General features: G+C 40.6%; 1 protein-coding gene and 2 long non-coding RNA genes across 4 annotated transcripts in view; 1 reads left to right on the plus strand and 2 right to left on the minus strand.

Annotated features, from left to right (window-relative positions):
• The window catches only part of dlgap4b (discs, large (Drosophila) homolog-associated protein 4b), a 133,428-nt gene that overhangs the window by 41,949 nt on the left and 64,746 nt on the right, over positions 1–26,733 (plus strand). For both annotated transcript variants that reach the window (XM_046076270.1, XM_046076272.1), the window contains one exon: positions 10,245–10,302. The gene's annotated coding sequence lies outside the window, so the exon portion shown is untranslated. The remainder of the gene's footprint in view (positions 1–10,244; positions 10,303–26,733) is intronic.
• LOC123987410 overlaps positions 3,020–26,733 on the minus strand; it is a 31,592-nt gene continuing 7,878 nt past the window's right edge. The window contains exon 3 of the long non-coding RNA XR_006829121.1: positions 3,020–3,297. This is a non-coding gene — a long non-coding RNA (uncharacterized LOC123987410). The remainder of the gene's footprint in view (positions 3,298–26,733) is intronic.
• On the minus strand, positions 13,799–14,471 carry LOC123987409. The gene is made up of 2 exons (XR_006829120.1): positions 14,180–14,471; positions 13,799–13,955 (listed from the first exon to the last, which is right to left on the minus strand). It is a non-coding gene; the product is annotated as an uncharacterized LOC123987409 (long non-coding RNA).

Consider the following 26,733-nt stretch of genomic DNA (forward strand, 5'->3'; position numbering starts at 1 on the left):
TGGTGTTGGTCAGACCACCGTCGACGGAACAGGAGTCGATCGGACCACCGGCGAAGCAGATGCCGGTCAGACCACCGACGGAGCACGAGGAACAGGAATCGGCTGGGCCACCAACGGAGCTGGTGTTGGTCGGACCACCGACAGGACACGAGGAGCAGGAATCGGCTGGGCCACCAACGGAGCTGGTGTTGGTCAGACCATCGACGAGGGAACAGGAGTCGATTGGACCACCGGCGAAGCGGGTGCCGGTCGGACCACTGATGAGGGAACAGGAATCGGCTGGGCCACCAACGGAGCTGGTGTTGGTCAGACCACCGACGAGGGAACAGGAGTCGATCGGACCACCGGCGAAGCAGATGCCAGTCGGACCACTGACGGAGCACGAGGAACAGGAATCGGCTGGGCCACCAACGGAGCTGGTGTTGGTCGGACCACCGACAGGACACGAGGAGCAGGAATCGGCTGGGCCACCAACGGAGCTGGTGTTGGTCAGACCACCGACGAGGGAACAGGAGTCGATCGGACCACCGGCGAAGCAGATGCCAGTCGGACCACTGACGGAGCACGAGGAACAGGAATCGGCTGGGCCACCAACGGAGCTGGTGTTGGTCGGACCACCGACAGGACACGAGGAGCAGGAATCGGCTGGGCCACCAACGGAGCTGGTGTTGGTCAGACCATCGACGAGGGAACAGGAGTCGATCGGACCACCGGCGAAGCGGGTGCCGGTCGGACCACCGACGAGGGAACAGGAATCGGCTGGGCCACCAACGGAGCTGGTGTTGGTCAGACCACCGACGAGGGAACAGGAGTCGATCGGACCACCGGCGAAGCAGGTGCCGGTCGGGCCACCGACGAGGGAACAGGAGTCGGCTGGGCCACCAACGGAGCTGGTGTTTGTCGGACCACCGATGAGGGAACACAAGTCTGCTCGAGATCAGGCAGGCTGCTAGCAGCGCTAGCCGGCTGGGGATCAGGCAGGCGGCTAGCAGCACTCCTAGCAGGCCTGGGATCACGCTGGTTGCAGACGGGTCACTGCTGGTGACCTGGTCGCCTCCGATGACCACCACGGGAACCCGAAAAGATGGCCAGGCGACTCCCTTCAAAGGAGAACTCCGGGGGAAGCCTAGCCTCCAGGCTATCAGGCCATAGGCTAGCTGGTCGGGTCATTCTGTCACGGTTTGTCGTATGGAGGCAGGTAGTAGGACCCAAATGCAGGACACGGATAGTGCAGGTATAGTTCAAGGGGTTTTAATAAACAAACAAAGGCGAGCACACTTACAACTGAGCGGCTGATGACAGAATCCAAAAACAAAGGCTGTCCAACAGAAATCCAAAAGGGTGAAAACCGGAATCCAAAAATGAGCAGGGTAACAGGGAGACACGGCGAGTAAGGCTGAAGACACGAGAACAAACTGCAACACTGGGTGACAATAAACAATGACCCGACAAAGAAAAGACAGAAACACCAGGTATATATACACAGGGACTAACGAGCAGCAGTGCAAAACACGGCATGGCAGACAGGCAGAGTGCGACACAGCCTATACATGAACTTGCTCACATCAGACTTTGGAGAGAACACAAGTTTACCTGACTGCTGTTCTCGAAAGTCACTCTCATTGAATTATTTTCTCTTCTTGTGCACAGAAGGATAGTCCCTCTTAGTCCTCTCGTCATCGTTGTAAACACTCGCTTTCAACATAGACTCGTGTTTTGCGACGTTTCATATCGTTAACAACGCACCATTTCACATCAACCAGTAGTTTTATTTTGAAAGTGTATCCCGATGTTGCATATATATTATTGCTAACTTGACTGGACGTTGCAGATGTAGCCAATTGTTGCGAACTTGACCGTGAAGCCTGACATGTCGCCAAACAACGCCAGGGGGGCTTCACAATTTCACTGGGGCACAGCACATGGACACAGAAAAAAGGGTCTAGCAACGCCTATGGTAAAGGTACTTTATTTGTCACATACATATACATGTCACAAGAGTCATCCTTTGCATTTAACCTATCCCTGAAGGGAGCAGTGGGCAGCCACTGTACAGCCCCCGGGGCTCAACTCCAGATTGAAATGCAGTGTCTGGTCAAACGGCACTGACCGGAGAACCAACATTTTTTTGATGGTGGGGGAAACCTCAGCACCCAGAGGAAACCCACGAAGACACAGGGAGAACATGCAAACTCCACACAAAAAGGCCGGCGTTCAAACCCCGGACCTTCTTGCTGTGTGGGCCACTATTTTGCTTACAGATCCTCTAAAACAAAAACAATGGTTTAGAAAAATAAAGGCAGGACACATTGCTTCGCATCTGATTTAATTGAATTCTCATTTTAACAGGCTTTTCATGTTTACCCTAGGTTCAAGAAAGACACAGACGAAGAGAGAGCGAGAAAGAAATACAGAGGGAGGCAATATTAAAGCAATCTAAACCAGCCATGGGACCATGAATCGGGAGCTGCAGAAAATAAGCTCTGTGGTGGAGCTGCCTTCACACTATTGCTATCCCATTGCTATTGTCTTTCCCTGTAACCCCCTCCCCCCGTTCTCCATTAGCATCACCCAACTGGATGCTGTCTCCATGGCGATTCTTATGGGTCTCTTTGGCAAGATCACCTTCACCAAGTCACCCAGAGACGAATGAGGAAGGAAAATGGGAAATAGAGGAAAAAGGTTCAATTTTAAGACAACGATGAAGCGTGTGCCTAATGAGCAGAAAATGAGAAGGGGAGAAAATTAGGGGTTTGGTTGTGGGGGAGAGAGACATCAAGAGAGATGGAAAAAGACGGTGGAAAACAACAGAGAAGAAAAGCAGGAAAGGGGGAGGGGTGCAAAAACGAGCCATACAGCCCAAAGCAAATCTCATGGTTGTGTTGAGGCTTATCTTGGAGAAGCATGCTTAGTGATCCCAGTATGTAAAAAAGTCCAGCTAAGGAGTCCACTCAACTCCACACACACATGCTGCCTTGGATGAAGTTCCAGATCACCTGGAAGCAAATCACTGGATCCATGTGAAGAAGCCAGCTGGCAGCTGGGATAACATGTTTTTTACACACACTCATCATTGCTCCTCATTTGCTTCACTACACCTCACCTCCATCTGCCGTGGAATAGCCATCCTCCTCGCTAAAGATCACCCACTCTGACTCTACCTGACTGCAGCCCTGGCCTGAACCCCCTGCAGAGTGTGCTGGAGGTGGCCTTCGCCTGGGGCCATCAATATTTCAGGCTCTCTCAGCGCTATCGCTCATGGGGGTACATGGGCCGCTCAGTGCCCAGAGGGAGGTGCTGACAAAGAGACAGAACAGGAGGGAAAAGGTTAGAGCTGGAGACTGACAGAGATGGGCATGATATGGGAAACCTGTTTTCTTTTGTAGCTGTTTCTATTATTGTTTTTTGTAACAATCTAAAATACACCAGGTCAAATTCCTTTGATGCGAGGGAGAGAGAGGTGGAAACATTGAGGGGGTTGAATGGATATGAGGAGAAAATGATAGTGTGCATTATAAAAAAGAAAGAAAGGCCAGGGTGAGTGAGTGATAATTTGGTTGATAGAAGGTGGGAGTTTGTAAAAACATAATTTTTCTGCTTTTGTTTTGCGATGGATGGCCGCCGGATTTGTCAAGATTGTTAATGTAGCCGTATCAGTGTTGCATGATGAACTGGAGAGTTAATCATGGAAGAGACAGAGCAAGAGAAGAGGGAAAGAGGGAAATAATTGTGATGACGGTAACGATCTGTGTATTTATGACTCCGAAAATCCATTTGCTTGAGGAGAACATTAAGCAGTTAATTATGTATTGAAAACGAGGCAATAACATACAGGGACAGATGAGAATACAGGGGAGAAGAGACAGATGGACCTGTGGATGGATAAAAAAAAATGGATGGATAGATAGATGAGTGGATGGATGGATGGATTGAGAGGATGGTACACAAGACTTTGATGCATATTCTATCTGACTGCTGATGACAGAGAGCCTCACCCTTGCGTCTTTTTATTCTCAGCGCGAAAGACTGAACCGAACTGTTGCCACGACTACAGCTGTTGCCACAATGGTGGTCATTAGGGGTCGTTACCATAGCAAGAAGGTTCCCGAGGGCAATCAGAGGAGAGAGTGATGGTCGATACATCAAGGTTCTTCATGGGATATAATGGCTAAGCAATAATAATAGTGAGTTACAGTCCACTAGCCAATAAGATGTTTGCATTGATTAGAAAAGAAACTTAATCTTTTATTGACCTGTGAGCCTATGTGGCTATAATGACAAAGATTGTAATTTCTTGAAGGTATGCACATTATTCACATTAATCGTATTATTCCCGGTAGTCCATAATTCAACTGCACATTTACAGTAGGTCAAAACATGTGATGCCATGGCAATATATTTTATAATAAGTCTATAAATAAAAAATGTCAGCAATAATAAATGTCAGCATGCTAATATACTTAAAATGATCATGACCACATGCATTTTTTTAGTTTAATGTTGACCATGTTTATCATTTTTAGTTTGTGTTAGCATGCTAACATTTGCTAATTATCAAAGTACAGCTCACGATGATGAGAATTTTTTGCAGGTAGTTGGTCGTAAACCACAATATTAAACAAATGAATCTTTGCAATTCATCATGATGGAGAAATGAATGAATGCACAAAATTCTTTGTGATATTTCACTCAAAACCAGTCATGTAAATACATTATATGTTTAATGGTGTAATCCTCTACTTTAGTTATTGTCCCTTTTGTTCTCTATCTAGTGTAGGGCCAATTTTACAGATGACTAAACATACAGTTGTGCATATTACTCTCTTTACAGCATGATCATTTGTCAGCAATGATGGACTAGTTTTAGAAGTTAAGTATGCCAGAGACAACTTATAGGGGACAAGAAGTGGAGCATGAAGTAGAGCAAGAAAGTAGCACTCACAGAGCAAAGCTAAACTAAAGCGAGTCACTTGCAGTATTCCCCCTGGAGTCAGCTTCAGTCACACTGTAACAATGACCAGTAAGATATTTGACCACAATATGGATGACTAATTATGGGCTCTTACAAGGATGAGGAAACACTGAGTGACCTCTGGCCTGCAGTTTATATTCCCCCAGAGCAAAATGAGTGTTGTTGCTTTGAGGAAATAGGTTTTACTGATCTGATTTCAAACTGTTGTTATTATAAGGTAGTCATTCAGTGACAAATAGAATATATAGAAGATCCTGTATTACTGCTTCCCAATAATTTTAAAGTCTGTTCCAGCTTCTCCCACAGTGCTTTCCAAAACACTTTGGAAGGTGACTGTCCTTATGTATCACATCTGATCCCTGCATGATTTTATCAGAGGCTATCTCCTAGCCATGACACACCATGGTGGCTCTCGGCAATTGGTTACCTTTGAGCACCCTTGCTGAGGCTGTACTCCTGTCACTGATAGAAGAGGAGAGCGGGACAATGGGTAAAACCTCCACATCCAGTGTGGATTATGGGGGCACTGCTCCCTTGGTGTATTACCTGAGTCTGACTGTGTTTATAAAAGCCCCTGCTGGGAAATAGAAAAGGATGACAACGTGCAGACATTTGATAGAGAAGTGTGCACTTTTGTGTGTGAGAGCACATACTGTAACAAAGTACAAGAAATGGAGAAAGGGGAATATGATGTCATGTTTGTTCATCTGAAAATAGACATAATCAATAACAATAGCATCGATCTGTCAGTGGAGTAGTCACCGTTTTCTTTGTACCTTTTGTAATATGTGAGTGTGAAAAAGAAGGATTAAGGATATTCTGTTTCATTTACAAAGCACCTTGGTCAGTCAGATCAAAGCAGGATTGTGAGTGATCGACTGTGAGTGTTTGCAAAAAGATAGAAGGAGCGAGAAAATCAGACAGACTAAAAGACATGGGTGCGCAGGGTTTATGAGAAAGCAATTAGACAGAGTGGCAAAACAAAAATGTCGGCGGGTTAACAGGAAGAGAAAGGAGAGGTGAACAGAGACAAGCGGCTGATGAGCAGCAGTGTGGCCTGTAGTGATACAGTTAGATGTTGCTAAGAGTGCCTCAGACAGCAGAAAGTGTGTCACAGGAGAGCTAGGCTAATGCAAAAGGCTAATGTTGCCTCAATGAGCCCCTGCTGCATTCAGACCTCCCGGTCAGCACTTACTGTCACTGTTTGCACAGAAACCATAACAGCGTGAGCCACACTGAAGGGCTTAGCTCGTACATGGGTAAAAACAGGCCTGCGGTCAAATTCTGCTGTGAGGATCTATGCCAGTCAGTAATTGCTGCTCAGTCAGTAGAAATGATTTCTTCTCCTCAGATGACATTAAAAGCACCAGAGGTTGGCAAGGAACCAATATTCAGAAAACAAATACCAAAGCTATGTGCACTTTCAAGGATCAATAAAGCATTGCCAGAGTTATTGACCTCAGTATATGCAGTGCTACTTACATAAGAATTATATTGCAACATATTGCTTTAGACTTAAAGGGACCAACAAGTGTTTTTCTAAGTTTTTGAAAAAGTTAATTGTGGATCACTAAGCTTTTGTTTGGTCGTCATAAAAATATTTCTGGGAAACGCATTATCTTATTTATCTGTTCTAGCTAAGTTTTGACAGTACAACCTGATTTAGTAAATGACAAGTCTGAAACTAGTGAGTAGTTACAAAGAACTTTACACACAAAGTTATTAATGGATTGACTTTACTGCATTACTTTGCCTGCTTTCTTTACTTTTACTTGTGCCATTGCTACATGTAGATGCATCACACCCACTAGCTGTTACAACCCTTTGCAGTCAATTGAAATAGTTTTCATGTCAGTTAGCCTCATTAACAAGGCCCGGGTCCCCCACTGACACTCTCACACTTCAAATAATGCACATGTAAATATCACTTCATTTCATATCATGCACGAACCTGGCACATTGCACATATTTGTTGTTAATTGTTAATCGTTGTTGTTTTATTGTTGTTTTTATTTTTTTATATTGTCAATTTCTATATTTATGCACACAACATCCTCTTCCGTTGCAATACGTCTGCACAACACAAACCAGAGTAATGCGTTGTTCTCTCTCTGCAAATAGTAGTATTCTTATGTAACTTGCATTTGTTTATTGCATATTTATATATTTCTACATCTATTTATGTCATCTGTATGTATGTCTGTGTGTAGCACCGTATCACCAAAGCAAATTCCTTGTATGTGTGAAACACATACAAGGAATTGGCAATAATGCTGATTCTGATTCTGATTCTGTCACCCCCTTCTTTGTGTACATTCTGGTAGAACAGGATAGAAACAATTCATAGTTTTCACGTGACATCACATTCGAAGTATAACGCTCCCTTGGAGGGCAAAAAAGATGTTATTTTCCGTCATCCCGCCAACCAGGAAGCAAGCGATACACTGTTACTTTGAGTTACTTTTGCGTTGCCAAAATGCTGGATGGTTGTTGTGCTTTCAGATGCACTAATTGAGGAGGAGACAAGCCTGGGCAGTTAGGTGAGGGATTCCCCACAAGGTAAATACAAACATTACCACAGTTTAGCAGCAACAGGGACCTGGCGGTTTTTAACGGTAGAAATGCTGCAGCGGATGCTGTAACGTTATATGGATCAGAAGTGCCCAACACTGGCAGTTTTTGTGTTCATATCTTTCTTTTTCTTAAGTTGAGAGGTGATCCAAATAAAATTTAACTGCTTTTGCGGCTTCTCTACAGGGGAGTCGCGGTATGAGCCGCTATGTTGGTCTGTTGTTTTGCCCTCCAGGTCACTGCGCATGTCACGTGACTGAAAGCTATGAATATGGTGATCTGATCAGCAAACATTGTTCTATAGTGCCTCTAGTGGTCAAAAACCTCACAAGGTACCTTTAATGTAAGGCTTTGCTGTGGAGTGTTTAAGGCCTTGTTCAGACTGTCAGACCAAATCAGTTTTTTGGCATATCCTGATTATATCCAGGTTGATTAAAGAAAATCTAGATTCATTCACATTTGGAGGTGGTTTGAAAAGATCTTTCAGTCGGATTTCTAAAGATGGGTCTCAGTCCGGACGCTCCGGATGCTCAAATCGGATTGAAGTATTGCAACGCGACACACAACGACAGCGTCATATCCAGAGTGATGGAGTGCATCAGAGCGGCTGAGCAGAATCCATGCTGGGCGCTGTCAAGTCACGTTTCAGAACTCCTCCGTCACTGAGTTTGTCTGGTGCAATGAAAGAGTTCTGCACCCCAACTTGACAGCGTGATTGTTTGGTGGGTGAGCTGATGAATCTCCGTTTCTCATACTTCCGCATTGGAAAGCCACTTTACCAGCATACGTAGTTACTGTCGGGTTACTTACCCTTGCAGATAAGTTGCCAATGTCTGGATACACAAATCCGATCTGATCACTTGCAAATAACAGTGCAGACAATCTGTCTTAAGGAGAAAATCTTTGCTTTTTTCTTTACATATTTAAGATGTTGGTCTTGTTTATGCAGTTTGCATTATCACTCTGGGAAAATGAGGCTCATTACTGCTCCAGGCTCATGAATACTACAGGCGCATTAGATTATGGCTGCAGGCTGCCAATTATGTTTCGGGCATCATTTTGTGTCTCAGAGGATAGGTAGTTTCATTTGATTTCTAGGAGCCTTTCTCATATAAAAGAGGGAGTTGTACTAGTATTAACTGAATCACACACACAAACACACAGATCTGAACTTACTGCAGTATACACATACACACATGGACCACACAGTTGACCTCTGGCTAATGAAAGATGAACCCAGTGGCAAAGCCCAAAATGATGCTAGGAGTGTTTGAGGTCAGACATTTAGCCTGCACCAGAGCCTTGAAAACCCCCAGGGAGCCGCAGCCTCTCTAATCAAGTAGAGGTCAGGTTGAGGTCAGTTAAGGTCACTGATCAGTCGGTGGCACACATCCAGTAACTACCAGATATTGACACTGATGGTCACCATGTGGAGGAAGATAAGATGGGCAGAATACTTTTCACTGAAATTAAAAGGCCTTTACAGAATATTATTTCATTATTATTTTCTTATTTAAATATCAGAGAAAACACAAAGCAAGTTTAGTTTTAAAAAGGAAGTTACCTGGCTGCCTTCAGATTTGTTTGCTTACTATAGGCTAAAACTGCATTTTGACTAGTATTTTGGCTAGATTGTGAAAAACACACACTAACACAGAGTTGTGACTGCGCAGCCAGTCAACTTCGGTATCTAGTTTTGAAAATCAGTTATCAGCAACTTTGAATCAGGCTGAATCACTAAATGCATCCAGGTGTGATCGATCAGGGGGAAAAAAGACTACAGAATGGACAAGGAATAGTTCTGTTCTTCAGAGGATGTCCTATACAGTGTAGTAGGTTCAACTGAACAACAGCAGTCCTCCACAGGGAATAATCACTTTGGTATTTCTGCTTGTGTCGCACAGACATTTGTCACTAGAAATAGTCTACTGCTTTGCGTCACACCAGGCTGCAATGGATGTAGGCTATAATATTTAATGACAGAGTGCAACGGCATTCTAAAATTAGGCTCTGTTATGTGCTGTCTGTGGGATGTTTGCCCCTAAAATGCTCATCATAAATCAAATATGAAAAAATACCGCCTCACATTAAACTTGTGAGCATTAGCTGTTGGAGACATTGGCTTCTCTTAGTAAACGTTTGTCCTGCACTCTGATGTCTGCATATCACCTCCTGGTATAAACATATTTAAAAAGACAGAGCAAAAGCTCAGAGGGCTACCTGCTTTTACTGTAATTTGTAAAGCTATGCCTTTTTACTGTTAGTGAACAATATCCAAAATCATGTTTTGTAAGTGGGAAAATGGTACTGCTGATTCATGATATGGTTTCCTGGAATTGTAATGCCTTAGGAAGCATTTTTCTAATCTTATCTGTCCTTTTTAATTGAAATGCTTTATCTCTCAAGATGTGCCTGTTTGCCTATCTCGAAAATTGATTTTGCAAATAAATGAAAAAGTTGTCAGGACAATAAGCACTTTTGAAGACAATGAAACACATTAATAGAGTGCTATAATAATTTTGATATTCACAAACTCATAAACTATGCAGGCCAGTTCAAATCCACTGACACAGCTTTTGCAGGCATTATTAACCTTTAGAACAATTTAGCATGCGTTTTCTGTGTTAGACGTTGACTGTGAGACACATTAAATGTGATTTGTTGTGATTACTGAAGCTGATGAGCCGTCTTTGTGTTACAGGACTTTCTCCTCTCTGAGCCTGCTCTTTCCTGACCTCAATAAGAAACTCTTCAATAAGGTACAGTGCACTTGGACCTCTTTGTTTCTCGAACCCTCAGGATTATGATATTCTTTCTTCATTTATTGCCATCATTAGCATCTTCTACCCAGTTGTCACCGGGACTAGAGAGCCAGTACTAATGAGACAGTGGCCTGCTTGATGTTGTTGCTGGATATGTTGAAACGGCTGATCTGCCAGGAGAAGCTGCTAATAGGCTACAGAAAGACAGCATGCCTTGACCTTGTATAGACTGAACTACGATGGATCCTGAAGGCATTTAGACTGAATGTGTAGCTGTCAAACAGAAAAACAGTATGAGGTTGTGGGAGGCAGAACTTGTCCTTTGTGCAGACTAATACATCTCTGAGGGCTTTTGTTTGCTCAGGCAAAAAACTGATCAGAATAGAAATGTCATTGTATCTGATGTTAAATAGTTTGAATGCAACATGCATACAGTAAGTGTACCAGTCCTGTATTGTTGCATGGTTGAAAGGGCATGTTTTGTCATGCAGACGCATGCACAATGTTGCCTGCAGAGCAGTGAGGGCTGATGGAACATAGCCTCGATTCTCAGCATCATGAGTGTCCTCTGTGGGCTTCCCTGAGGTACAACACTGGACTCTTGATTTCACACTGGATTAATTTCATTCTGAACACAAATCTCTGATGTGATACTATCCATAGGAGCACACTGTCGCTCATTCTGTGCAGCAGAGAAGCATTGCAAAGGAGCATGGGTTTCTTTACGTATAGTATATAGCCACTTGTGCTTTAGATATGCAGGCAAAGAATTCTTAGGCATCTTTCCTTTTACAGAGACTATAATGGCTGAAAGTAAAATCAAGTTGTATGAGGCAACAGTCAAATATTCATATAATGTTGTGCATAAAAAAAAATAAGAAACAGTGTTGGGAGGAGCTACGATTGTGTACTTTGTTGTTAAATTTCCAGTCACATTGATAGCACCTCCTTGATTTTTGTACTCAGAGAAACAAATCAATATCCTTTCTGCAGCATTAGTGATTTTTTGCTCCACTGAGCTGCTCGACATATGAACAAAACAGTGACCCATTCATCAGGGCACACCAAAAACATCAAAGGGTGAAAAGTTTAAAAGCTTAACTTTTTTACAGTCTTGGATACAAAAAAAAACACTTTTAATACATTCTATAACAAATGTTGACCAAATATTGATTGGATCAATATTACCTAAAATAAAACTACACTGTGGGGAACAATCATACATGGACAAGCGTCTGAGAGCATAGACCCCTAGTGAAATAGAAAGTCACTTTTTCACCCTGTTGACTGGTTATACATTTACTTCCTGGGTAGCAATGGTGAATGTATACCTCATGTTGTAATGGTGACCATGAGTATAAACTTCCACCAATAAAACCACCACAGATTTTTGCAATGCCTGAAAGTCGTTCATATTTTTGAATGATCCCTTTACACATGTTATGTTTGAATAGTCTTTTCATAATGGAAAAACAACACAAACAATAGAGATTATTATTATTATTATTAAGCAATATCAGAGATAAAACCAACATGACTACTATATATTACTTCACTAAAATCTTTTTATCATTCAGCCATTTAATTTCGTATTCATTTGTATTTGATAGGGTTGATGAAAAGTGCTTTATGTTTTGTATCAAAATACTTTAATGTTTTGTATTTTGTAATTTAAAAATACTGTAAAATACTTTGTGAAAACTCTGTGATAAGATCGTAAAAATGCTTCCTCTGATTGGTGCTTACACAGTAATTTGCCCCGACTTGTTGAGATCAGAACAGAAAATTGTTCCAGACCCAAACAAGAAGGTCAAAGGATCAGAATCAGAATCAGCTTTATTTGCAAGGTATGTTTACACATACGAAGAATTAGACTCTGGATTGCACAATGCTCACAATGTGCTTACTTACAATACAATAATAATACAATAATACAATATTAAAATCACACACAAGCTACAGTATATACATATACACATATATACACACTATAAACAAAAACAGTATAGACAGACTGCACGAGTGCAATGAGCAGAGTGCAAAGGATGCAGGAGTAAAGTTATTATCATTATTATGTACACGTCAGAGGTGGATTAGATATACAGGTACACATGTACACAGTGTGATGGAGCATAGTGCAAAGGATGCTGGAATAAATAAGTATTATATGCAGGTGTTATTTACTTGAGGTAGGTGGATTTTGTATACAGTATATACAAAATGACAGTATGAACAGCTCTGAAATAGAGAATGATGAATAAATAATAAGTGTTAGCCAGTAAACAGATGGCTGATTAGAGACAGAGTTACGGGGTTATTGCACAGGAATTGTTCCTGACACTGTGAGTCAGAAATCAGCTGTTCATCAGAGTGATGGCTTGTGGGAAGAAACTGTTCCTGAGTCTGTTGGTTTTGGTGTACAGTGCTCTGTAGCGCCTACCAGAAGCTGGAACAGATTGTGTCCGGGGTGAGATGGATCTGCAGTGATGTTTCCTGCCCGTTTCCTGACTCTGGAAATGTATAAGTCCTGAATGGAGGGCAGGTTGGTACTGCTGATTTTTTCTACAGTCCTGACTGTCCGTTGTAGTCTGTCCCTGTCCTTTTTGGTGGCAGATCCAAACCAGACAGCGATGGCATGCAGAAGACAGGATAGCTGTGTAAAAGTGAATCAGCAGCTCCTAAGGCAGGTTGAGCTTCCTGAGCTGGCGCAGGAAGTACATCCTCTGCTGGGCCTTCTTGATGATGGTGACTGTGTTGGGCTCCCACTTTAGGTCCTGGGATATAGTGGATCCCAGATACCTGAAGGATTCCACAGCAGACACAGGGCTGTTTAGAATGGTTATGGGGGGCACCTTTGGAAGAGCTGTCTCACCTCCTCTTCACAGATCATGAGTGCAGGTGAGGGGTCAGCGAGTGGAGGTGACGGTGAGGCAGTGGGGGAAGATGATTGTTTGAAGATGGTGTTGGAGCGGAGGAGAGGTGTGACTGTGGGCTTCTCAAACCTACAGTAAAATCCATTCAGCTCGTCAGCCAGTCGTTGAGTACCATCAGTGTTGGGGGATGGTCTCCTGTAGTTAGTGTGTGTCTGCAACATTACTTTATAATTCCCACAAGATGGTGTAACTTGTTAAATGCACACAACTGTGCCTTATTGTCATTAACAACAGTGTGCTGCAACACAGCAGATTGTCAACTTCTCGTGTTTGTTGTAGCTCAGATGATGAAAAGTAGGCCTTTCATTACCAAACACCAAGTAACTAAATTAGAATACAATTATCAGGCATTAGCAAAATGTTAGTTAAACATTACAATGTTGGTTACTTAAAAACTAACCTTATTCTGGGGATCACAGGGATGTGTGAATATTTGATCTGTTGGTCAGCTTTATTGCATGACTCATGCAGAGAAAAGTTCTCAAACATTGTCCTCTTAATCAACTGTCAGTGCACTGGTGAAGGGACAAGGGATCAAAAAGGCTCATAGATAGAAGTGATTTCATTTCACTTTCACTTTATTTTGATACACTTAAAATTAAGTTATTGTGTATCTTATTTTAACTTTCCCCATACCTGGTAGCAGCAATCCACAGACAGAAGGAAAACGACAGTCAATGAGAGATAGAGAGAGAGAGATCTATGCTCCTCACCTTGCTGAAAATATAAATATTACATTTTATTTGTTTGTGATGACAGTTTTCTTTAGTTTAGTTTAATGTGCTCCAGGCACTGAGGATCTGTGATGCATTCCGTGACCCTTTATCGACCCCTGATCTGCTGGAACCCCACCCAATTGCACTAAATATTAGGATACTAATATCAAGTGCCTCCCTGCACACCCTTTAGTACTCTTAAGGAATTTGAACTTAATTACTCACCCGGACGGTCCAGACAGTATTGTTGTATAAATGCATTTTCACAAATAAATGGTCATGAAAAGCACCGTCATACATCGTATTCCATGTTAATGTTAATTAGATATTAATGTGTTTAGATGGTGATAGTGAACGTGAGTTGCATTGACGACATTCCAATTCATTGTTTAATTTTGAGTGTAGCACTGCATATGCATAAAACATTTAATTTGAAATTCAAATGATAACATACATGCTAATTATGCAGTTTCTGTCTGTCTTAGATAACGTGTATGTATTTATCTTGCGTTGTTTATGTAAAACATTTCAGAATGTGAGACTGCAAGGGCAGAGCCAAAGGAGTGTTTGTAATTATGCAGGAGAAGCTATACATAAGCGCATCAAATGTTTGTGCTTTTAAACTAAGGTGAGTTTACTGTCAACATGCACGGTTTATCTTTTTTTTCTTTTCTTCTTTTCTTCTGCTGAGAGATACCTTCACATAATACTGACTACCAGAAATATCTATTTTTTCTGACAATATGACATTGTAGTACATTTGGTTAATTTCTTCACAGCTTGAAAAGTATTCATCACTAAATGCCAAAGAGACATGCTGTCCCCAAAGCTCTGGTCCCATTGCCTTCATTCAGCCCACAATCAATGTGTTCTTTTCTCTCCTGAGAGTCATAGTGTTGCATTTTATCCATGATGAATTGTTGATGCTATTATGTTTCACTTTAATATATCAAGGGAGACTTTTCTAATTCATCTTCAGCACACAACAAAAACAATGCCGTTCAACTGTCCAAATGAATTGTTTGTTACTTTGCTAAGTAAGCCTATCATAGTGATTGTGATCAGTAAAATAAGCAAAATATCTTCATATTCCTTGTTTCCAAAGGTCAAGATTTTGTCTTCAAATTGTTTGTTTTGTCTGACCAACAGTGCAAAAACCCAAACATATTCAGTGATATAAAAGGGAAAAAAGCATGTTTGCTTGATGAATGACAATGGTTCAAAGATTAATCGATTTTCAGATTTTGTTGTTGATACATTTTCTATCTGCTAATGTTAATAGATTCATCGATTCCTCATTCCAGCACTATTACATCAATATATAACATATTACATTTAACTGTTAATAGCATAGGATCAAACTGTAAAAATAGCATGTAGCATTACATAAACTTGATTTGATTTGATTTGATTTGAAATCTTTATTTCGAACATGCAAGAGAAAGTATATAAAAAATAACAATAAATAAAAAAAAAATATATATATATATAATTAAATAAAATACAACAATGTTTAAAAACAACAGATGAGCAGCAAACAAAGTACCCTTCTTTCCTGTGTTAACATACTTCTATCACATGTGCAAAAAGGAGTAGGAAAAAGTAAAACTTATGTACTCCTACCTCTTTAATTCTTACATTCCTCCAATTTACAATATTTATATTTATTATTATTATGTTGTTATATAAATCCAGCAAAAAATACAACAACAAAAAACTAAACTAAACAACAAACAAAAGACAAAAAACAAACATAAACAAAGGAGCACTCCTACTTTTACTACAGTGCTTCTCGATACCTCCTGAAAATAAAACTTGTCAAAAGAAAAGTATGCAAATGCTGATAAATTCTTTGCTTATCCATAGTGTACAGTGTCTAAGACTTGTATTGCTAGTATTTACACTCTATGCCAGAAATACTTTCAAATACTTTTTTACTCCCTTACTTTCTCCTCTTGTTCTAAACTTGAGTTGATTACACTCTAGTTTGTGACTGTGAAAAAAATGTGTCTCCCAGCTGTATACAGAAAGGCCAGGACCAAGGCTGCAGCTCTGCAGAGGATTTTTCTCTCTCGTGAGAGCACTTTGTTCCATTAATTTGCATAGAGGTATTGGCTTTGCTTTAATGAAGTTTCAGCACAACTCCTCATGCAAAAACTTGTTTCTAGAATGCTAAATCTACCGTGGCCAAAAGGACAAAAGTGCTGACACAACTGCAAGAAATATAGTAATAGTGTAATAGATGTAAAATCAATGATTCCTTTGTAGTAATAATTATTTTGTCATTAGATACTGAAAGGCTATTGTATGGGTCATACTTGCTTTATTTGTGGGACTTCCACTAGGTAAAGTAGACATAATGTCTGACTAGTGCTACTATAAACTGTGGGGATCAGTTTTAGTGTTAGATTGTTACTCTTGGTGATCTTACTAATTTGATTGAATTAATGGGTTCAAGGGCCTAAAAAGATTCTGACATTGTTTACATGCTGCCTCAGAACAACAGTGTTGTGTTCCAATATTAATATGCTACAGTATATAGGCTCATTCCTGTCATTCTGCTCACATGCCGCCATCTCTCTCTCCGTGTGTGTGTGTGTGTGTGTGTGTGTGTGTGTGTGTGTGTGTGTGTGTGTGTGTGTTTGGGCACACTGTGTCCAGTTTGTGTAGGCATTGCATTAACATGGTTTAATCCTCTGCATGGCTTATTGGATCCAAATCCCTTCCAAAGCTTTTAAAGCTTCTGCCTTTTCATTTCTCTCTCTCTCTCTCTCTCTCTACCTATCCTTCCATCGGACAGTGAAGGAAACTGCAGTGCTACTGTACCTTCTATGCATTTTTCATATCTGCTCGTGGTGTCTTAACATATTAATTCATTGTACAGGTTTCCATTTTGGCCATTTTGGAATTTGATTCAAGACATAGGGTGCAAGTTGGTTTCATGTGCAATGCCAAAAATATTCCATAGACATCCCCCAACTACAATTATCTCAAGTAACAATGGCTTGACTGCCTGACTGCACTCAATGAAGATGAAACAACCCCAATGCCAATGGGTATCAATTTTTGATTAAGCTGATATTCAACAATATTGAATTGTATCTGCAAGCTGGTCATGTTTTTGCATAGGCAAATAGAATTGCAAATTTGGAAATTTCTTCCCATCTCGTTCAACTCTCTTGCAAGTGACACTTGACCTTTCAGACATGTCATCTCCTTATAATTGACCCTTCGCTAAGCCACGCCCGAATACACAGCTGGCCAATCGCAGCACAGTATAGGACTCAATCTAACTGAGGTCCGACACTTTCATGGATGCGCCCCATTCACTCTATTGCAAAAGGAGTCATTTTCTAGCTTTCTTCTGCCGTATTTTTCCAAGATATGGTCAAATGCTGTTCCTGCGGCACTTGTAATAGTCACAGCAGCTACCCAAAGAGGTTGAAAGGAGAAGTATGATTTATTCTCTTTCCAAAACCTAAAATAAATCCAGAAAAATGTAGGCTGTGTTGCTCCTAATGTGATGTTAGTTAGCTAACGCTAGCTAACTTCCTACTGAATGTAACGTTATAAATCCCTACTGTTCTGCTTTTTAACGATTGTAATAATGACTAGAGGCCTACCCAGCTTTACAGGAACAGTGTTGATCCTTAATATCGTTGTCTTTTGTCTCAATCATCGGGGGGTGTCGTGGTTCACTTGTAGGCCTACTTCTGTGATCGGTAGGCTTTAGCTTCTATATGTCTTTTTTTTTCACGTCTATATGAGTCAGTCTGACAGCCTGAATACAACCTTCAAATGTATAATGCAACTGCAAAACTGTCTGCTTCTTTCTGAGATCGCTTTTTCCAACAAATTTGTCAATATTTCTCCAGGGAGTGCAGTAATAGGCAGTGGCAGTGCCAACAGTTTGTCGGACTTGGCAAAAGTAACTAAGGTGGCCGTGGCTTAGCGAAGGGTCAATTCATTCCTAAAGCCTATTACAACAAATGTTTCTCCAGCTAAATGTGATTCAACAAGTAAAACATGAGCGACAAAATTAACTAAAACATAATACAGTATTTCTCTTTTGCTCCTCTTTACTCGGTCAGCTTGACTTGGATTTACTGCTTCAATATCAATGATACTTTACTGAGGCTTGAAAACTCAGTGTTTTGAACCTTTTCTATCTTCTGAATTGTAATGCAGAGAGTCAAGCTTTCATGTCTTAATGTGGAGGCAGCTCCAGATGAATTATACATACTATGTGTAATCCATTTGGAGATGAAAGTTTATATTTCATGGTATATATCCAATGTATTGATGTATTTTTAATCAGGAATATCAATATACTGTACCAGTCTGAAATAAAACCTCAGTTATGCATTGTGTTCTTGCTTTGATTTGGGCAAACTTTGTGCCTGAGTTTGAATAATTGCATTATGGTTAGATTTCTAGCTGGACTAATCAATGAAAACAATCATATAGTGTGGTACAATATACACTACTTAATACATTTAGTCTGTCACTCAGCAGCCCTGTGCTAAAAAATGTCCAACAATTACATTTAAAACTTGTGACGCAAAGCCTCTCTCCGTCGTTCGGTGACTCTCCATGACCCTGATTACCCCATTTCTCGCAATGAAACCACTAAAGTCCCTACATCTCACACACACACACACACACATCCATGATGGTTTTGTCTACGAAGGGATTGGAATAAAAATAGAAATGCATTTAACAGTGCAAAGAACTATTTTCTGCTCATCCACAGTGTGGTGGCCATTGAACAGAGAAAATTAAAATCTGCCCTGTTCCTCTGTCTTTCTCGTTATTAGAAATGTCTGACTTGGTGGGAAGTGTTTCTCAGACAAAATTAATATGGAGGTAAATGTGCCTATTAATAACACGTGTATTCTATTTTAATAACTTCTCAGACAATTACTGTGGGTCTTTAATATCCAGCATCACACAATGTAACCTAATTAATGTGACAGAGACAGATGCTTTAATTTCTCATATGTGATCTCATTCCAGATAATATTTGAAAAGAGAGATTATGATATTTACTATCGCAGAAAGGTAACTGAGAAAAGGCCTTTTGAAATGTTTAGAGTTCCACTAGGAGGCTGCAGCCAATATGGCAACTGTATTATAGATTACCAGTTTTCATTAATGCAAAAATAATTGAATCTTACAGGCACTGACAATACAGATGAGACATTTAACTGCATGTTTTCAAAAATAGGACTTTGTCATCAGTATATTAGTAGTGATTAGAAGTAGCAGTTTCATTCCTCTTTGCGTTCCAAGTGCATAATCAGAACCCTGCAAATTACATGAGCACACTGGTATTCAAACTACCTAATTCTGTGTGGAATTAATTTCAAGGGCCCCGACAAAGCTCTTATGTGAAGGTCATTTTTTTCACTTGAGTAATTTATTTATAAGCTCGGCTTTATCTGCCACAGTTGGTGACTTTTATGGATATTCCCACAATATTGCTAATCTACCTGTTACTTTTAGCACTGTCGAGCAGCGCAGTCGTGGAAGACTAGATGTATTTCACATTGAAATTTTAAGTGTACTTTATCTCATGTCACATCAACCATAAACTGGCTTCTCATATGCATTTACCTGAAAGATGACCTCAGCACTGGACTGAAAACTGAATTCGATGTACTTCATCACGGTGAAGGTTGCATGTGTTTTTTCACATACATGTGTTACGTCTGTTACCTTGGTACCTAACGCACATGCATAATTCAACAGTAGGCTTTTGCTGCTTGTAATGACAGCCAGTTGTAGAGGAAAGCACTACGACTTAACATCTGAGAGCCAGTGACAGCAGAAGCCATATCCTGTCATTTTCACTGACTGCTTCCCCTCTGTGAAGCTCTCTTCATGATGTCTCACTCCTGCAACTACTTCTCCCTTTCTCATTCCCCCGATAAAAACTTGCCCCTCTCCTTCTTCTCTTTATATCTACTGACTGCTCTGTGTTTTTCCCTCCAATCTGAGAGACCATCTGGTCCTCTGTCCTCAGCCTCGTGTCTGTCTGCAGTATCTTTGCTCTCTGAATCCATTTGACAAGATTAATAGAGTGAACCTCAGACAGATATAAGCTGCTCATTTTGATAGGGATCGTAGGGAGGAGATAAGTTCAATGCTGGTCGAGAGCAGATGAGCTGGCTGTTTCCTTTTTTTCCCCACTCAACGACAGCTCACCCAGCCAATCGCAGGGTAAAAAATAATTTTAATATGAAAGATTACTTTTACTAAAATGTCACTCTGATGTGACGTTGAAATGTAGACATAATGCATTAAATGTGATTCATTTATCTTTAGTCAGACTAGGTCACAGACGCATCGAAACCACCCAGCTGGCAGGATAAACGTCACTGTCCTGAACTGAAGTCAGATTAACATGCCACCAGGTGGAATCCAGCTGGAAAAGCTGACTGGTTTGAGATCAGCTGTGGTTTGCCAACAGTGCAGAACTTGTGGACATTATATACATTATCATTATTAAGTTTGAACTAATATTGTTTGAGTCTACAACATCATAGGTATATAATGAAGACAGTAAGGATGTGGAGGTGTCAGTAAAAATAGTAAAGATAATATCTTTTTGTGATACATTTAGGGGAAGTTTTGCAGAGTAGTTCCCAAAAACTCAAGGCCTTTTAATATAGCTTATGTCAGGTCTAAACCAAAGAAATGCTGCCAAGGCACTTCCATGAAGAAGTAAGGGTAAAAGAAAAAACAAACAAGCACTAGGGAAAACAATAAATGCTAATGATTTACCTTAGCAGTGGTGTGAAATTGAGTTGGGTGAGGCTTAAATATATATTAATGTTGACTGTATATAATGTATTCAAAGAATATTAAAAGCAATGTAATGAAAATGCAACAGTAGCACTGGGGGTTGATCATTTGACCTGACTTCACTACCCACAACCCCAACAACAAGTTAAACTTGGAAGTTTATTTAGAAAAAGTTTATTTAGAAAATATTTAATCAACTACCTAACAAAAAAGCGCCTCCACCTCTGGCTTAGGCAACCACCCCGTGTGGCAAAGGGGAAAACTGCTGTAGTGTTTGATGTCCACTGGCTTATTATCTCCGTATAGACTGTGGTGCCCTGGTTTGGCTGCTTCAGCCATACAGGGAGTGCTAAACTTTCACCATATACTAATTATTATTCCTGCAATCAAACACATTAAAATAAGGGGTAAAAATTAATGGAACAAGCATCTCTCAATATGTACTGTTTTGGTAGAACAAAATAGTCCAAGCCTGTTTTGCAGAAACCACTGTGATAGTTCAATTTAGTGTTTACTGAAATAATTGACAGCAACAGTCTCTATCACACACTGCCAGTTGCAAAACACAATATTGGGTAAGCATCACTCAGTATGAGAGTGTGTGACCGAATAAATGTCTGCCCTGAATTTGGCTCTTTTTATTTTTGTCACTGAAAATATGCAGTGATAATAGAAAACAATGATTGGGCCATTGAGAGTCAGCGGTGATAATGTCCTGCATCTGCATTATTTCAATGTGATCTGAGGCAGATTTAAATTGTGCTCTTTTACACAAACAAAATGCTTCACTTTTGAATATACTGCTGCAAACATGCCTGGCTTGAATGTGTTATTTGCTAGTCCAGCAAATTCGAGACTACACTCTTTTTTGGTTTGTCACAGCTCAAGATTAAGCAACATCTACTTACGAACACTGGTTGTATGTGTGCAGTGGTGGTTACAAGAAAACGCAGCAATATTTCCCTCTTGAATGCCCCTTATAATGTGGCCCCCGTAAATAAAACAAGATAATGTGCCCTTTATGGTGGCCCAGAGTGCAAGAAAATTTGATGCTGTGCCTTCTAGAGTGCCCTTTCCATAGAAAAATTGTCATGCAGAGCCCTCTAGGGTGTACCTCTGTATGAGTAAATGTTGTAAAGTGCCCTACAATGTGCAAAATACATGATGAAAAATTTTGTGATTAACTATTGCTGAAGCAGTGCTGTGAAGTGAAGTTTTGTTTCCAGGGGCGCACAAAAATACAGATCTTCTATGCTATTTTTTGTCAATGCTCGAAAGACATGAATTTCCCACAAATACATGTCATTGCGCATCGTTCAATTTCTGCACACTGTTGCCCCACCACAAGGGCACCAAGCTGGTGCCCTTTTTGTTTTTTTCGCCCCTGCCCCTCAGAGAGCTTGAGTCCGCCACTATGTATATGTACCAGGTATGGTAGTTGGCAGTTCAACAAATGTTTGATTTGTTTTCCTTTTTTATTTGACAAAATAAAGTGGATAGCAGAATGTTCTTTCCTATTTCTTTCCTATTCTTTTAATCAGTGCGTGTTCCCTTCATTTTGTCTTGCGACTCTTTGTGGGGGTCTGAGCCTATGTTGCACATAATCCTCACACTCTGCAATAGAGCACAAATTCCCTCCAAAAGTTTTATTACATCACGCACAGCTCATCCTCCTGGGAACATGAAGATTTGACATTCAAACCTAGTGCAAGCTCTTCTCATTAGTGACATAACACACACCCTTTGGCCAAGCTCAGCAACCAGGTAAACTACACACAGCAATGTGATGATTGTTGCACGATGTTAACATTTAACTGTTGTTTTGTGTGTTTACTTGTCCAATTATAGTTTCTACCCCTCCAGACAGATTCTGTTTTCTATCACACATCTCTTAACCTCTACTCACCCTCCACTTGTATTTTTTTTCTTAGGGCAGACCAATTCATCTTACATGCTAATTAACGAGGCTGGTCTCAATTAAAGCAGTAATGGAACCATATGGAAAAACCAAAGTGAGACACATTATAGACACAGTTTCTTTTTTATCCTCCTATGAAGACCTATTACTATTACTGAGGGAAGCTTTGTTTTGGCTATGATTTATTTTAGTTGTTTGGTGAAGAAAAAAATTCCATGCATGTGCATAGGAATTTAAGTATGTTAAGTATATATTAAGTATGTAAATTAACTCATATTAAGTACTCATTTTAAGTATGTAAATTAACTAACTTCAAAGTCCTATCCAGATAAGTGAAATGCAGCCAGTTATTGTATCACATTCACTAATAGCCAACTGCAAAATTGAGTGATGAAGTCACACCATTATTTGCAGTTTGTGAGATAAATGGGACCATGCCAAAAATAGAGCACTATAATGCATATTATCAGATACTCACACAGTTCTTGAAAACGGGCAGATATTTCTTTTTCTGGCATACAATGTCTTTTTTGCGGCATTGCCTTCTTCTAACTTGCCACTCTCTGATACTGAATGTCTTTGCCACTTGACAGGTGACTGTGTCTGGACCATTTATGCAGTAAAGTTGTTGTATGACGCTTATTTCCTCTCATAGCAGCAAAACAGGTAATATGAGCCTGCAGAGCCATGACATATTATCATCTACAGTTTTAGCAAACAGTTGCTTTCAGACATGGAGCAACATTAGTGTTCATTTGGTGAACACTGTTGTGTTTGTAAGCGAGTTAGTAATATTCACTCTCCTTTTAGCACTGGTTAGTTCTCCAAAAACTGCGGAGAAAATTATACAGATCTTTAGTTTTGGAAATGATCATTTACCTTCAGCAGCTAGCTGCTAACTTTTTCTGGTTTTGGTGCTGGGCAGGTAGCCAAAGTCAGTTTATCTGAGAGTATTTGCTTAAACCAGGGGATCACAGTGGTACACTAAATGTGTGAGCTCTAAAACTAAAACAATGATCTCAAAGAGGCTCATGTTTACTGTACTTCCACCCGACTTATATCTGCATTTTCTTGTTTTAAAATGTTTTAGCCTCTGAGGGTTACAGATGATGATGAATGTATCCATTGACACAGTCTGAGCTCAACGTAATACTGACCACATACACCATTTTTACCAATCAGCCATAGAGTATGACAGAGAAATGTGGCCTTATAGAGTGATCATGCACCATAATATCTTTCAAGTTGCACTAAGATGGAACATTTGTGGTGCCTTAACAGTGTCTGGAAGTGCCAAAGTTTTTTATGGAAAATGACCCCCATTTCAAATATAATTGAACTTGAAAAAAAGTTAATCAATTAGCTTTTATACCGTAACTTTTATTAATAATTTAATGTATTGTTCATTGCTGAAGGACACGTCATATCACTTTGCTCTCATTACTTTTTCAGTAACCCAGTAGTTGATCAATGTGAGCATTTCCATGAAAGGATACGAGTGAAATTCTTTCTGTGTGTAAGCATGTAATGTGAATGCTCTGTATTTGTAAAGCGTCTTTCTAGTGTAGACCACTCAAAACACTTTTTACATTTACCCATTCACACACATTCATACACTGAGCCTAAGTGCTCAAAAATTCCACAATTTCATAAACATGCACAGTATTATTATTGTTAGGCTCTTAGAAAGACAAGAATGATGAAAAGACTATTGTGGCCTCAAGGCAGTGGAGGCTTTTCCTTGGTATTTCCATTTCATTAATATGTTAATGTCCTGGAGTTCCAGTTGCCTACCATGCATGAGATACAGTGATGCATGGGGCTGTGTTGTTGCCACTTTCCTTAAAATTGCAACATTGCTGTGGACAAGGACGTGGAGGACGAGAAAGAAATGAATCGATAATAGGATATTCAACAACAGATGTGGATCTATGAATATCATTTTGCATTATTTTGTATTATAGTACTGTATTACTGGAACCCCAGCTTAGTCTTAACAATGACAGAGGGTTACAGTGCTGCTCGAGAGCAGTTCCCTGAAAAACTGTAACAGCAGGCTGCTCACCTCCACAGCCCTTCAGGGAGGCAGGTTTTTATAGGCTTTTCTTCTTTTTAACGAGGAGACCGGGACTGTGCAGGTAATGGGCTTTGTTCTGTGTCAGTTATTGAGAGGTGGGGAATATAGTACGCTATATTAATGCTCTGGTCCTGAAGAACAGAATTTAGGGACTTAGCCATGATAAGCACTGTGAAGTGGCAGGCTCCAGATTTTAGCAGGTGTAGCACTCATTAGCACTCCCAGAAGAAAGTGAAATTAAGATATGGTAATTAATGATGGGGGAGTAGCCTGAAGGTTCGAGAAGGTTAAGGAGGCTCATACTGTAAATACTGTATTACCCTCCCGAAACAGCTACAGTACTAAATGTGCAAAAAACTGAACTACAAGATGCCCCGGTGGAGTTGCTCAGTGACCAACAGAAGAAGTGGGCATACTGAGTGGGCAGTAGTTAGTGTTAAATCTTTTTTACAGTGTTTTTTTTCTTTCTGTCACTGCCACTTCATTCATGTCTAAGGTGATTGACAGCTTTGTGATATTTTAGTCTGACAACTGTAGCAGGAAACTGGAACTGTATTTTCTCCACTAAGAAAAGACTCGATCCCAGGAACATCTTGCTGCGAGGAGACAGTGCTACTCACTACTAAGTACTAAGCATCACACTATGAATTTTGCGTACCCACCAGTGTCAGACAATGCGTGGCTATGACAATATTTTCCTCTCATTCTTCCTCTGAGGATGAACACGGAAGAAGCACCTGGTCTGAGAATAAGACTAACTGCACAAGGAAATCTTTTTAAAATGCGATGCACAATTAATCCTCCAGAAGGAAGGAAGGATTTAGATTAAGCCCCCACAGCTGTCTTGCAATGCTAACTTTAGCAATATCAACTTCTGCAGTGCTTTCTTTGAATTGAAGGAAGACTGGATTGTGCCATAAACTAAACAGTGTGCCAATGCATTACTTTGCACCAGATTGAACAACCTTAATGCAGAATACACAGAGGTGAATCTCTTCTGCTAATATTATCAACAAGCACAATTTGCCAGTAGGTTAATAATGTATTCCTGTGGCTGTGGGTTTGCAATAAGGCTAACGTGCTGAAATGGTACATTAGACCCTGGGTGTGTGTGTGTGGGTGTGTGGGGGCGTAGGAGATTAGATTAAGGCCACGTCAACTGGCCACAACTCAAGCTTTGGCATCATCAACACGTCACTGCAGGATGTCCACATGTCAGGCCATGTGCATAGCTTTATTAAAACACTCCTGTCCAGATCATCCTACTAAGAGCTCCTCTCTGTCTCTCTGTGACCCAGACACACACACATCTAATCTTGTTGCCAGCAGTACCAAACTAAGGTCTTTGGGTCAATTTCCATTTTAACATTCTCAGGCCCTCACCTATTTCTCTTTCTGTCTCTACCTTTTTGAGCCTACTGATACCTCATCATCCCCCTCCCATCTCTAGCTTTCGTTTTCTCTCTGTCTTTCCTATTTTGTTGTCCTTCCCCGTGTAACTATTTTCTCCATCTGTGATTAAACTCAGATGTACCATCAAATCCCACCCTTTCATTAAGCTACAGTAGTCATTGTGGACCCGTTAGCATGACGTGCTTGAGCTTTTCCGGAACTGTGACTGATTCTGGTTTAGGATTTTAAACCACCTGCTGTCTTCTCCATATCTGAGATAAATGGTTGAATGGATGGTAATGGTAATGATGTGGTGAATGATGGGGGATGTTAATGTGTATGTGTGTGTGTGATGTTTGTGATGTTTGTGATGTTTTTGTTTGTTTTTTCTTCTTTTTTTTTCTTTGTCTTTCACTGAGCCACAGTTGACCATGACCTCCAGTGGTCTGTTGCAAGGGAGTGGAGGAGCACATCTGGTGTTTGGATGTGTGTGTGTGGATCATGTGTAAGTTGAGCATCCCATCTGGCCAGGCAAAAAAAACATGACTGGAGCCTGGAGCGTGCAGTGGGGGGGGGGGGGGGGGG

This window comes from Micropterus dolomieu, linkage group LG18 (genome assembly GCF_021292245.1).
Source record: "Micropterus dolomieu isolate WLL.071019.BEF.003 ecotype Adirondacks linkage group LG18, ASM2129224v1, whole genome shotgun sequence".
Taxonomy (NCBI): domain Eukaryota; kingdom Metazoa; phylum Chordata; class Actinopteri; order Centrarchiformes; family Centrarchidae; genus Micropterus; species Micropterus dolomieu.